The sequence below is a fragment of the Schistocerca piceifrons genome, unplaced genomic scaffold, assembly GCF_021461385.2.
Source record: "Schistocerca piceifrons isolate TAMUIC-IGC-003096 unplaced genomic scaffold, iqSchPice1.1 HiC_scaffold_426, whole genome shotgun sequence".
NCBI classification, from domain to species: domain Eukaryota; kingdom Metazoa; phylum Arthropoda; class Insecta; order Orthoptera; family Acrididae; genus Schistocerca; species Schistocerca piceifrons.
In genome coordinates, this window is record NW_025728652.1 from 389,624 (window position 1) to 404,009 (window position 14,386).

A 14,386-nucleotide genomic window follows, 5' to 3' on the forward strand; every position below is an offset into this window, starting at 1 on the left:
GAGGCCGCCCCAGAGGTCCCCGCGGCCCCTGATGCAGCTGAGCTCCGCACGCTTTTGCGTTCGTTGAGCCAGCTGCTCGAGCAGCTGCCGGTGTTAGTCACTGCCGTCACGTCCGCCCTCCAGGCCGGCGTTGTTCCTGCGGACCGCCATGGAAAATGAGCATATACATGGGCTCACCGTGTGCGGCTTTAACGCACGCGGCTTAGTTCCCCAACAAGGGGAATTCCGTCAATTCCTCCGAGATGAGGCGATAGACATCTGCCTCGTCTGTGAGACGTTTCTTAAACCTGGCGTGGCCGTCGGTGTGGCGAACTATCGCTGCTACCGCACCGACCGGCCCACCCATGGTGGAGGCACTGCCATATATGTGAAAAACTCACTGAAGCACCATGCTGTCCTGCTGCCGCCTCTAGCTGCGGTGGAGGCCACTGGGGTGGCTGTCACCACCACAGCTGGTGTCATTACCTTCATCGCTGTCTACAGGCCACCGAGGGGCCATCTCCTGGAGGCCGACCTTGATGCCCTCCTAACGCTGCGTGGGAAACTTTTCATTGCGGGTGACTTAAATGCCAAGAGCCCGCAATGGAATTCTCGAGTCACCAACGTCAGCGGGCGACGCCTTCTCCGCGTCACTCAACGCCACGGCGCTCTAGTTCTGGGTCCATTTGACCATACATTCTTTCCCAACAGAGGCCAGCCCGACGTGCTCGACGTCGCAGTCCTGAAAGGCGTCGGGCACTTTACGTCGGCTACCGTCCGCTGCGCCCTGTCCTCTGACCACCTTCCGGTGGTCTACGATATGGACGTTGTCGGCGCCTCCCTGCCGCCTGCTCGCCGCACCTTCCGCGGAATTGACGAAGCCAGATTCCAAGCCGAACTGCTCGGCCGCTTTGAAGATGCCCCAGATCCTGCCCTGGAGGGGGCCGATGCTGCGCTGGCCTTTTTTACGCGGCACACCCTTAGCGCTGCTGCCGCTGCATCTCCCCGACAGCCGCGGCGGCCCCGAGAGATGTCTCGGCAGCTTCCTCCGCACATACTGGAGGCTATAACGGCCAAAAACCGCCTCTTTCGCGAGTGGCAACTCACTAGGCAGCCTGAGACCAAGCGTCGCCTCAATCGGGCACGGCGCGAAATCCGGGCCGCCATCGACCAACACCGAAACCGTGACTGGGCTGGCCTTGTGGCCACCCTGAACACGACTGATGGGAGTGCCTGGCGGACCGCCAAGCGCTTCCTCCGCCGCCATCAGCCTGTTCCTCCGCTCCATGTCGGCGGCGAGGTTGTCTGCGCCCCGGACGCCAAGGCCAACGCACTCGCAGACGTGTTCGCCGACAACTTCCGACCGGTCGAGGATGTTTTCGACGCCGAACACGTCCAACTCGTGGAAAACCACCTACCAGTTTTCCTCGCCGCCAGGGCCGCTGATGATGTGATCACGCCCGTCACAGCTGAAGAGGTTGGACTCCAGCTCCGCCGCCTCAACCCGAAGAAGGCAGGTGGCTCTGATGGAGTCACAAACCACCTCCTGCGGCTATTGCCGCCGGCACTCTATCAGCCACTAGCGGACACTTTTAACTGTGTCCTCAGCTCCGGGATCTACCCTTCCGCGTGGAAACACGCGGAAGTGGTGGCTATCCCAAAGGCCGGCAAGGATCCGCGCCAGGTGGAGCATTACCGGCCGATCAGCCTGCTCCCGTCTCTCTCCAAGATTTTTGAGAGATTGTACGTGGAGCGGCTGTGGCGCCACGTCACCGCTGAAGGGCTCCTTCCAGCTGAGCAGTTCGGATTCCGGCGGGGCCACTCGACCACGCACCAGCTCCTACGCCTGGTGGAACAGGCGATGAGGGCGCTGGAGACGCGGGAGTACCTTGGGGCGGTACTCCTAGACGTCTCCAAGGCGTTCGACAGCGTGTGGCACGAGGGCCTCGTGTACAAGCTCCTTGTACATGGGGTCCCGACGTCGCACGCACTTCTACTGCGGTCCTACCTAGAGGGCCGCACTTTCCACGTCAGGGCCGCCGGCGGCACATCCACCGACCGGCCGATTCGTGCAGGGGTACCGCAGGGGTCGGTTCTCGGCCCCCTGCTGTACACCTTGTACACCGCCGACGCACCGCGGGTGGCACGCGTGGAGTTGGCTCTTTACGCCGACGACACTGCGCTGTTCACCCGCAGCATGAACGTGGTCGCGATGTGCCGCCGACTCCAACTTGCGTGCGACGTCCTGGGGGCGTGGTCCACCAAGTGGCGTCTCAAATTCAACGCCGCCAAGAGCCAGGCGGTCGTCTTCACTCGGAGACGACTGCCTCCTGCCCTGCCGCCTGTCTCGATCTCGGGAGGCCCCATCCCGTGGTCACCAACAGGCCAATACCTCGGTGTGCGGCTGGACCGGCATCTCACCTGGCTACCGCACATCCGCGACATCAGGGGGCGGGCGATTGGGCGTCTCCGGGCGCTCTACCCGCTGCTGAACCCCTCGTCCACTCTCCCCCCTCGGCACGGCCTAACCGTGTACTTGGCCCTCGTCCGGCCGGTACTCGAGTACGCCGCCGTGGTGTGGGGGAATGCTGCTCCATAGCACGTTGCGATGCTCCAGCGTGTCCAAAATCGGGCGCTGCGACTCGCACTTCACAAGCCGCCTCGGTACCCCACGAGACTGCTTCATGAGGAAGCTGGCGTCCCGTTGCTACGGGATCGCATCAGGCAGTCCGCCAGGGTGTTCTATGCCTCTGCAGGACACTCTGGCAGTCATCTTATACGTGGACTGGGACACCAAGTCCACCGCAGGCCAACCACGCGCTGGCCTGATCTGCTGCGGGAGTAGCTTCTCCCGCAGCAGCTATGACGCATTTAAAGCAGCGTCCGCCCTCACGCGGGCGCTCACATAGGCCAAACCAACAGTGAGGCCACACAACAGCTCTAGAGGTCCAAACAGGAACAGCAGCTTCGCTGCTTAGCCTGTCCCTCCTCCTGGTAGATGAAACCAGTGAATTGCAGTGCAGTGCAGTGCAGTGCGCCGGCACGCACTCCGCTGCTCGACTCGCTGCCGCTCGCACCGGTCGTTTTCGTTTCCGTTTCGTGTGCACCGTCGCTAGCCCATCGCCATGTCCGGACGCGGAAAGGGAGGCAAAGTCAAGGGCAAGTCAAAGTCCCGCTCAAGCAGGGCTGGGCTCCAGTTCCCGGTCGGCAGAATCCACCGCCTCCTGCGCAAGGGAAACTACGCAGAGCGCGTCGGCGCCGGGGCGCCCGTCTACCTCGCCGCCGTCATGGAGTACCTCGCGGCTGAGGTGCTCGAGCTGGCCGGAAACGCGGCCCGCGACAACAAGAAGACGCGCATCATCCCGCGCCACCTGCAGCTTGCCATCCGCAACGACGAGGAGCTCAACAAGCTCCTGTCGGGCGTCACCATCGCACAGGGTGGTGTCCTGCCCAACATCCAGGCCGTCCTGCTGCCAAAGAAGACCGAGAAGAAGGCCTAAAGGAGGCCAAGGCAATCGCAGCGCCGCGTGCTCCCCTGCACGCAACGCGCTTTGCCGGCTCGGCTCGGCCCGGCCCACAACAATCGGCCCTTTTCAGGGCCACCACACAAACCTACGTCCAAAGCAAAATTTCAGTCGTCCTCGCCGCACCTTGTTTTGTTTTAACTTTGCACTTTCACAGCACAGCCGCCGCCGGCGCACGTCCGCCATCTTGTCGTCCACACAGCCCGTGTGGCCCAACAAACACACACACACACATTCATTTTGCACGGTCGCAGTCGCCTTCCAAACGACAACGGCAGCAATAATGACCATTGTTACAGGGAGGCGTGTCGACACACCGCCCTCCACTCCCGCGCGCAACGGCCGTCGACACGAACGAAACAGCTGATCCGGCCGCCTGTGCCCACACGCCTTGCCTCGGAAACCCCAACGCCGCCGCAAACACACAGAGCCAAACCACGCAAGCAAATAATCACCGCCTCTCGCACAACAACACACAGCCCGCCATCTCCGTCGCGATCGATACAACGACACACAATAACAAACACAAACGAAGCAGCTCCCACACACAGCCAGCCACATGACACGTTTCCTTTCCTTCTCCCCTCCCAGTCACATCACGTCGCTCAAACGGAAAGAAAGAAACAAACAAACAACACAGACTCTTTCGCACTTTTCAACTTCCGAACAGTGTGGTGGCCCTGAAAAGGGCCGTTTTCTAGTCTCTCCCACCCACAAGCACGGCCGCGGGAAGGCCAGCGCCCGCTGCGACGCAGCCTAACCGCCGAAACCGTACAGGGTGCGCCCCTGCCTCTTCAGGGCGTACACCACGTCCATGGCCGTCACAGTCTTGCGCTTGGCGTGCTCAGTGTACGTCACCGCGTCGCGGATCACGTTCTCCAGGAACACCTTCAGCACCCCGCGGGTCTCCTCGTAGATCAGACCAGAGATGCGCTTCACGCCGCCCCTGCGAGCCAGGCGGCGGATGGCGGGCTTCGTGATGCCCTGGATGTTGTCGCGCAACACCTTGCGGTGCCGCTTGGCGCCACCCTTGCCGAGCCCCTTTCCTCCCTTGCCGCGGCCTGTCATCCTTCCTTCCTCGGGCAAAGCAAAACGTGCACAAACAGCAGCTGCAGCGGCTGGCGAGTCGGCTACGGTCTGCGCCCAGCGCGCCCGCCGCCCCCCTATATAGACTCTGGCCCGCCCTCCCCCCACCACGCGCAACCGAGGGCATATAAGCGCAGCACGGAGGCGCGCGGGCCCGTTGTCAAGGCAGCACCGGACGCCGCGCCGCACCTAACCTCCACGCACGCCGCTCCGCTACCGCTATGGCCCGCACAAAGCAAACGGCCCGCAAGTCCACCGGCGGAAAGGCGCCGCGCAAACAGCTCGCCACCAAGGCGGCGAGGAAGAGCGCGCCCGCCACCGGAGGCGTCAAGAAGCCCCACCGCTACAGGCCGGGCACCGTCGCCCTGCGAGAAATCAGGCGCTACCAGAAGAGCACAGAGCTGCTCATCCGCAAGCTGCCATTCCAGCGCCTAGTGCGCGAGATCGCCCAGGACTTCAAGACCGACCTGCGCTTCCAGAGCTCCGCAGTCATGGCCCTGCAGGAGGCCAGCGAGGCCTACCTCGTCGGCCTCTTCGAAGACACCAACCTGTGCGCAATCCACGCCAAGCGCGTCACCATCATGCCCAAGGACATCCAGCTCGCGCGCCGCATCCGCGGCGAGCGCGCCTAAACCGCGCCGCGGCACCGCACCGCACAAACAAAAACGGCCCTTTTCAGGGCCACTAACATCTCTCCGTCGCGAGCAAACTTTGTCGGTCGCCTGCCTCTCGCCCCGCAACCCAAAAACAACAACCACCACTTCCCGTCCGTCCGCCACACCCGCTCACTCTGCCTGCCTGCTTAGCAGCGCGCAACAATCACACATCATCCCTCCCCGGCGCTCAAAGCGCACAATACCCAACGGCCGACGTCACACCGCACGGGTGGCTGGCCGGCCGGCCGCCGCTTTCGTTTCGAAAACACAAAAACAAACCCGCACTCCACTCCGACGGCCAACGGCCAGGCAGGCGCGCTCGCTCGCTCTACACGCCACCGAAATCCCCGCCGACTCCTTCCACATCTCAACGTGCCCCCCGTTGCAAAACATAACACACACACACACACACACACAAAGGAACAAAACAACAAAGACCAGACACGACTAGACAAGACAGACATCCGAGAAGAACGAACGCAGGCAAGCCAACCAACGTATTCAAACAAAACAACGTGACAGAAAACCAACCGTCGGCCGCCGCCACAAACACGGCGACAATCAACAACAACACCGCTTACCGCTACCGCCGCCCACACCCGCCACCGACCCCCGCAATCCAACCACCACGGCACGCAAACAGCATCCCCACGGGCATACAGAAACGCCAGACAGACAGACACCCACACCAAACGCAACACGACAATCAAAACCTTCCCCGACGTGCTTTGATGGCCCTGAGAAGGGCCGTTTTGGGCCGCGCGTCTCTTGCGCGCCACTAGACGACGACGGGGGGTGGGGACGACGGAGTCAAGCGCCAAACCCTTCCTTTCTCCCATCTCTTTCTCCTCTACTCTACTTCTTCTTCTTGGGCGAAGCCTTCGCCTTAGACGGCGTCGTCGCCTTCTTCGGGCGCGGCGCCTTCGGCTTCTTCGTCGGAACCTTGGCGGCCTTCTTCGCCTTCGACGGCGACTTGGCCTTGGCCGGCTTGGCCGCAGCCGCCTTCTTCGCACCCGCGGGAGCGGCCGACGCCGCAGACGCCTTCTTGGCGGCGCCCGCCTTCCGACCGGTCGCCGCCTTCACGCCACCAGCCTTCTTTGCGCCGGCCGCACGGGCGCCCTTCTTCTCCTTGCTGGCCGGAGCGGCGCGCTTCTTCTTGGCACCGCCAGCACGAGCCTTGCCGCCCTCGGCCGCCCCCCCGCCGCCGGCGCCGGCAAGCTTGAACGAGCCGGACGCGCCCTTCCCCTTCGTCTGCACCAGCTCGCCCGCCACGACGGCCGACTTGAGGTACTTCTTGATAAACGGCGCCAGCTTCTCCGCGTCCAGCTTGTAGTGCGCGGCAATGTACTTCTTGATCGCCTGCAGCGACGACCCGCCGCGCTCCTTCAGACTCTTGATGGCGGCCGTCACCATCTCAGAGGTGCGCGGGTGCGCAGGCTTGGCGCGCGGCTTCTTCGCAGACGACGCAGACTTGGCCTTCTTCGTAGTGCCGGTGGCGGCGGGTGCCGCAGCAGTCTCGTTCGTAGCCGCCTGATCTGCCATTTCGACGACGCGCGTAACACACAGCGAGAGCGAGAGCGAGAGCGAGAGCGAGCGGGACGGCAGGCAGGCACGCAAGCACAGCACAGCAGCAGAGCAGAGAATCACAAGGCCCAGCCAGTGTCGCGGGCGGGCGCGGACGGCCGAGAGAGCGGCCGCCACTCTGCGCGCCGCCGCGCCGCGCCTCCCGCGCTTGCTACCGCCCAACGTCCGACAGCCTGTGCGGAGCAGCCCCAAACCTGCGCCACAACCGCCCGCGCCTTTCAAACCACCGAGGATGGGGCTACACACAGCCACACCACAGTCGCCAACCAGTCGCCACGGCAGCGCCGCAAACCACGGCCAAACTGCAGCTACCGCGCGCTACAGCCTGGGTCGGCCCGCCGAGAATCGCCGCCCCCGCCCAAATGCCGCCCCCACAGCCCCAGCCGACGACCCGCCACAATGGCCAAACCTTCGGCAAAACTCCCACACCGTCGCCGCGGCAGCCCGGCCAGCGCGGCCGGCGCCACAGCCACACAAGCCGAGGCGTGCGGCGATGACGGCCGTGCAAACGCGCCTCCGCCGCCCCATCGCCTTCCGTCGCCCTCCCGCCGTTTCCCGATCGGCCCGCAGCCGTCGGGCCACATCGCGCGCCGTCCTCCTCCTCTCGCCCGCCAACATTCACAGCCGTTTATCAACAATTGCCCGCCGCAAACGGACGCCGCCTGCGCAACAGGCGCCGCCGCCCCTCGCCGCTTCCGACCCAACCCCTCGACCGAGGCAAACCGCAATCCGAATCTACAGACCAACCCAATCTGCCGTCAGCACACACGACAGCCGACCTTACACGTTACGCGTTACACATTACGTTTACACGTCTAGGTTAGGTTAGGGTTAGGTGGACGTGGGTTAGGTTAAGGGGACTTGGGTTAGGTTAAGCGTCAAACTTAGGTTAAGCATTCAAACACGTCAGGCGTCAGAGGTTAGGTTAGGTTACACGTTAGGTTAAGGGGTCAGTGCTAGGTTAAAAAAAAGCGTTCAAACGTGAGGCGTCAGCCGGACAGCTTACCTTACGTAGACGTTAGGGGCTCACAGGCTGAGCTCACCTCGCCACACCACAGGTTAGGTTCGGTTCGCTCGGCTCAGCGTAAAGCGCCGAGGTCAGGGTTACGTTCGTTCACCTTCGGGCGCCACACTTTCGGTTGAAAGGTCGCGACGGGACGACGTCGGCAGGCACGCCGCAAACGAACAAAAACGTACAGACGACGTCGAAAACCGCCGACAGACGGGGGAGCAGCACGACCACGACCAGATACCGAGCGCGAACGAGACACACGCGAACCACCCCCACCGGCCAAAGGGCACCACACAACAACCCAGAGCACCACGTGTCGACACCAGAGCAACCCGCCGCTCACGCGACATGGCTGGCACCGAAGGGCAACCGCCCGCAACTGCGCTTTCCGCGCCGGCCCGGATGCACGTCGTGCTACAACAACACCACTACCGTACACAGCCGCTGTTCACAACATCACTATCATGCGCGCCCGCGGCTCGCCGCCGTCGCAGTCGCAGCCCCAACGCCAGCACTTTTGCACCACCATTCACACGCACCGCAACACAGCTCGCCGACACAGCCGAACAAAACAAACACCACACAACAACAGCAACAACGCCGCCGCCTCTACTTGTGCCGGCGACCCACCCCGCCGATGGCGCACCTTTCGCCAGCCGGCAATCGACACACACGCACCCACCCACCCCCCGGGGCCCAGTGCAAAAAAAAAACACACAAAAACAAAAAAACCAAACAAAAACAAAACGACACGGGAAGCGCACACCGCCACTTCGCGCGCACGCCACCAACCAGTCGTCGTCTCAAAATAACAAACACAAAAAAAAAATAAACTAACAACTAGGGCAACACGAAACAAAAAACGCCTCGCACGAACCGCCCACAAAAAGGACAAGCACACGCACAGCCTCTGCTGACGACCACGACGCAGCGGCACGCTGCTCCTGTCCCGCGCCCCGCGCCCCACTCGAGTCACAACTCACGCGACACCGTCAACGACGGGCTCGCTTCCCGCAACCTACCACCTTTCCGCCACGACGCACAGCCCCAGCCCCACCCGACGACGCGCCCGTGGCAACGACTGCACTTTCACCACCGCCTCCCCCTTCCCCCCCAAAACACACACACACACACACACACACACACACACACACAGCCAGCCAAAAACGCACTCGCGACCCACACATGCACACGCCAACCAGTCAACGTCGACAACCACACGCAAGGCTCGAAACGAAACCGGCGTCCTTCCACGTTGCCATCAAGCTACGCGACACAAGACACAAGGAACCAACACAACAGCCGGCCCCACTAATTCCCCACTCTCACGCCGCAAAAAGCACACCGAAACCGCCAAACGCACGCACATTCCCCTTCGCACTGACACCGACCGGCTCGCTACCACACACCTCTCGGCAGCCGTTTCACGCCAATTCGCCACACCGCCCACACAGTCGACAAGCGCCCGCCCTGTACGGCACACGCAACGACGCAGCGCAGCAAAGGGCGCCCGCAACACATACCTCTCCTCCCCCTCTCTCTCTCTCTCCGCCGCCCGACGCGCCAACCGCCACACCACACCGCCAGCCACTCGCAAATTGTGCACTGCCACCAGCCACACGTCCAACACGCCGCGCCGCCTCCGGCCACCCGCCAGGGGGCGCTCACGTCCGCGACAACAGCGCGGCCCGCCGGGCCGGGCCGGGCCGGGCCGAACCGAACCGAGCCGCCGCTGCTCTGCACTCGGCACGGCCACACCCTGCTGCAGACCGGGCTCGTCTCTCTGTACGCGTCTGCCTGCGCATCAACACAACACGACCTTTTTTTTTTCCTCTCTCTACCGCCATCCCTTCTTCTCGCGTTTTACTCGTTGTTGCAGCAGCGGCGCACACCTACACATCCACAGCCCCAGCCGAGCCGAGCCGGCCTCACCTCAGGGCCCGCCGCCAGCGTCTCCTCCTCGGGCACAGGTGCGGTGCTGTGGCCGCCCATCCAACCGCATTGCTGGCCGTCCAGCCGCCAGGCGTTCCCACTGCCGCGAGCCACGCCGCGCACCGACCCTGCTGCAGAAAACGAAGCATAGCCAGAGACCGACCGATACACAAAGCAAGCCGTCGCCTCGCCTCTTGTCCTTCCTGCCTTCCTTCCGCCCCCGCCCTTCTCACACCACCGCCTCTCCACTTTCGCCCCCCCCTCCTCCTTTTTTTTTTTTTTTTTGTTTTCTTCTTTCTTTCTTTCTTTCTTTCTTTCTTTGGCCCTCTCTCCTTCCCGCCATGGCGGTTACGGCACCGCCTGCAGCGGCAGATTTTGTGCGCCCACACGCCTACTCCTACCACCATTAACCTCGCCCTGCCCTGCCCATCAACGTCGCAGTCGAACCGACGCTTGCCAACACACTGCCGACGTTCCTTTCTCTTTTCGGCCTACGCCCATTACGCGCCGCCGCCACAGCACCTTCCCTTCCCACAACACACCGACGTCATCACACGCACCCAAAACAGGGGCCACGACCGTGTTCCTCGCCCACTCCCGTCCCGCACGGTACGCACATTCCCAACTATTACCGCGCACCCTCCCTTTCCAATCTGTGTGTCTCTGTGTCTGTGTCCTGTCCGCGCGTGACGCCTCTCAACATCCGCCGTCCCCCGTCCCGTTTTCGCCCCCATGCCGTCGTCGCGCCGCCTCCTCCCCGTCCACCGCCGCCCCTGTCCGCCCCGCACCACACCATACACCGCTGCTTGTCCCGGCCGTTGCCACCAAAGGCGCCGACCGCAAACGCGCCACGCCGCAGCCCCCGTGCGTCTCGCGCTCGCTTGCATCTCCGTGCCGACGCTGCCTCTCTTCCCGCTCGCACTCGACCTCGACAACACAGTCTTTGGCTCCGCCACTGCGTGTTCCGGTGGTACGCACGCTGCAACACGTATGTATTCATTACCAGAGCGATGGCGAGGCATGACAGCATCTCTGTCTGACCAGAGAGTTATTTATCGTTGCTAGTCGGCGCTTGGACCGCGCCAGACGACAGTAGTGGCACGCACCGGGTCGCCAGGAACAGTTGTTATATATATTGTAGCGCGAGTCGGGAGAGGTAGTAGTCGGTCGACAGTAGTAGCGGGTGGACGGTTGTACTGAGCGGGCGTCGGCGGCGTGCTCTGCTCGTCTCGCGACTCTGGTCACGGTTCGGGACGATGTATAGTATATTGTGTTATAATCAAAAGGTAGTGTGAAGCTGCATTTTGCGCAAATCTGATAACGTATGTTCATTGTACTTATTTTGTTCAACGACAAAAAGCCCCACTATTACTTTTTTCTAAAGTAACTTTTGTCTTTTAACGAAAAACATTCACTTTTTAAAGACTACTTCCTATGGCATTTCCCTCCAAGGAGTGCAATTAATTACCAGCCAGCACTCATTCATTGCACACAGCTGTGTAAGGGGTATCTACAATTGAGGAGCGGATACAAATGCAATTTTTTGTTTTGTTTTTTTTTTTTTTTGTGCGTTGTAACCTCCCCGCAAAATTTAAAATAATGGACAATGTTATTTACGGATGCTAATGGACATTGCGCTAATTGTAACCTCGCCCACAATGAGAGGTATTGAAAATGGCAACAAAAATGTTAAATTCGCAATCTGACTCAAATATAAATTCTTCACAACATTTAAAAGTCCGTTCAGTGACAAGAAACTTCAATTAAACCGAAATATCGGTCTTTGGCCCTGTGCAAAACAATCAGAATTAAAGTCTTACCTCAGAATAAATGGATGTCACATTTCTGCTCTTGTTTGTTGCGCAGCGCTTGGAGGAACTGCATTGCAAATAATAATATTCTCTTTTTTTTTTGTGATTTTAGTGAAATTTTTCTTCAAAGAAGTGGAATGAAATGTGAAGTGCAACGAACTCTTCAGTTCAATAAAAAATTAAATGTTTGAAAAATGCTTTTGAAATAAAAATTATTATTGGGGAACTTGTTGGAGAATAATTACAATAAATAAAATTGTTCATTATCTAATGATTATATTAATTAACAGTATACCTTATTCACCATCTTGACCAGTGTTGCCGACCGCCTACATCACACAACCGCACTCGGCTGCTACTACTGACCGACCGCTCTGCATGACGACTATTAGCGTACTGCACGCGACGACTACTGACAGAGTACAGCCCTCAACTAGACAGACCTACAGACTCGCAACGACCGACCGACTGACTGACTGACTGACTGAGAACCGCTCGCAACACTCGCGCGGTCCAGCGCAAACTCTCTGGTCACAGATGCTACAATGTCTCGCCATCGCTGCTATGTTACATACGTGTTTCAGTGTCTTTTTCATTGGGGTGACGATCTTTGGCTCTTTTTATTCTGAATACAGGGCCAAAGGTCAACGCTGCTGCCCTTATACAATTTATCAGGTTTCATTATGTCTGTTGCAATGTTACATACGGTTCATTCTTTCATTAATATTATCGTTGGGTTTGTTTTGTAGGGACGTTAACATTCTGGCACATTTCTATTATCATCGGACTCTCTGCTATTTGTGCAGGGAGGTTATACCTGGGTCCATTTCCATTTCCATTTACATTCTAATATTGATAGACTTTTTGTTTTCTTTTTTGTTTCTTGTTGTTTTTCCTTCTTTTTTTTGTTGTTTTTGTTTTTGTTTGTTTTGTTTTTCCCGCTCTCACCACCACCGCCGCATCACGCCTCCCGTTTTCTTGGTTTCTTTTCTGTTCTTCAACTGCTTCAACATCACCGCGCCCCATTTCCACACCACAGCCATCAGCCTCCAAGACGGGCAGGCGCAGTGTGCCATTTCCGGCGCACAAGCACACCCGTACGGTACTCTCCTCGCCCCCACGCCACCAACAACACAGCGACCACGCGGCTGTCAGGCACGGCACGGCACGGCACGGCACCGGCGAAATGCGCCGCCCCCGCCCCTCCGCGCATCCGTCCGTCTCGCCACGTTCACTGACAGCCGCGTCTGCGGCTACACCACGACAACCACAACACAACACCGCTCCCCTCCCTGGCAACTCATTGTTTTTCTCCTCCTCTTTTGCACAAACCACAACGCCGAGCACAGGCGCAAGCCACCCACACCGCGCCCCTCCCCGTCCCGCCTTTCTTTGGCCGCCGCTCCTCGTTTGCCCCCTCCCATCTCCCGAAATGCCATGCCAGCAGCGTTACGCATGCCCCTCCCCTGTCCACACAACACTACCGCCAAACGAACAGCCTTCCGGGCCACATGCAGGGCACGCCCACCTCCAAACACTGCCAATTCACGGACGCACACACACACACACACACTTTCTCGACACCTTTCTGTACGGAGGGTGCGTCATCTCGACCGTGACAGAGTGACGCCAACTATCGACGATCCATTTCCCCCCACTGGTGAAACATGTCCACTAACACCTACATACATCATTCAAGTACACAGACAATAGCATACACACAATGGGAGGGCACACGAACATGGACGGCACGGCACTGTCATACACTCTTCCTCACAACCATATCAACAAACGTTACGTACATCCGGGAAAGCGAAAGCGAAAGCGAAAGCGAAAGCAAAAGCAAAAGCAAAAGCAAAGCCCAATGCAGCCGTCAAAGGTAACGTTCACCACGGCAGACACTTGCAGCCGCGCCGCCGTTAAACGCATTTCAGTGCGGCTCCAATACGCCTCCGACACGGGAACGTTCCGTTGCTCTACGAATGCGTTTCTCCCCTTTTTCCCTTCCTCTCTCTTTTGCCCCCCCTCCTTGCACTCTTGCCTCATTCCTCACGTTCTGCCCAGACATTCGACCGATCAAAGTCAACCTTTCGTCACCGTTCTCAGCGCGACGGTGTACAACAGTATGACGGGTGTGCCCAAGACTTCGGTTCAGTTGCGTGACGCCGGTCTATCGCGCCGATCGACAGTTACTCAGGGGGCGACGGATCGGACCACGTCACCGACACACAAAACACTTTCAAACAAACACATACATACCGGATGGACACAGACAAACACGTGTACAGACATTCGCCAAACAAACGACGACCGCCGCCGCCGCCGCCGCCGCCGCCGTCTAGCGTCGCGCTTACTGTACTGCACTGGACACGCGTGCATCTTGAATGACGACATCGGTGTGCGTGCGTCGTACGCAATCAGTCAGACACGGCTATCAAAAATCAGAGTCGAATGGTACATCATCGTGCGTGTCGCCGTACACGTACAGTACAATACAACAACAATGCGTCTTAATGGCACGTTCAATTTCAACGTCACTCACACACCTCCACGCTGCAGTTACGTCGCACCATTGTCAAACTCGGCGTACAGCAAAGGGAATAGTGGGCGGCAAAAAAAAACCAAACAAAAACATTTCACATTTCACCCTCGCCATGTATGATGTGCAAAAAACAAACCCGCAAACGGCCGTCGTTACGGTGACACAAAAGTCGCCGATCGCACTGTCCCCCCTCGCAGACAGGTAACACACACACACCACCACCAATGGGTCAAAACCACTCCAACGAGGCGTGCCACCAT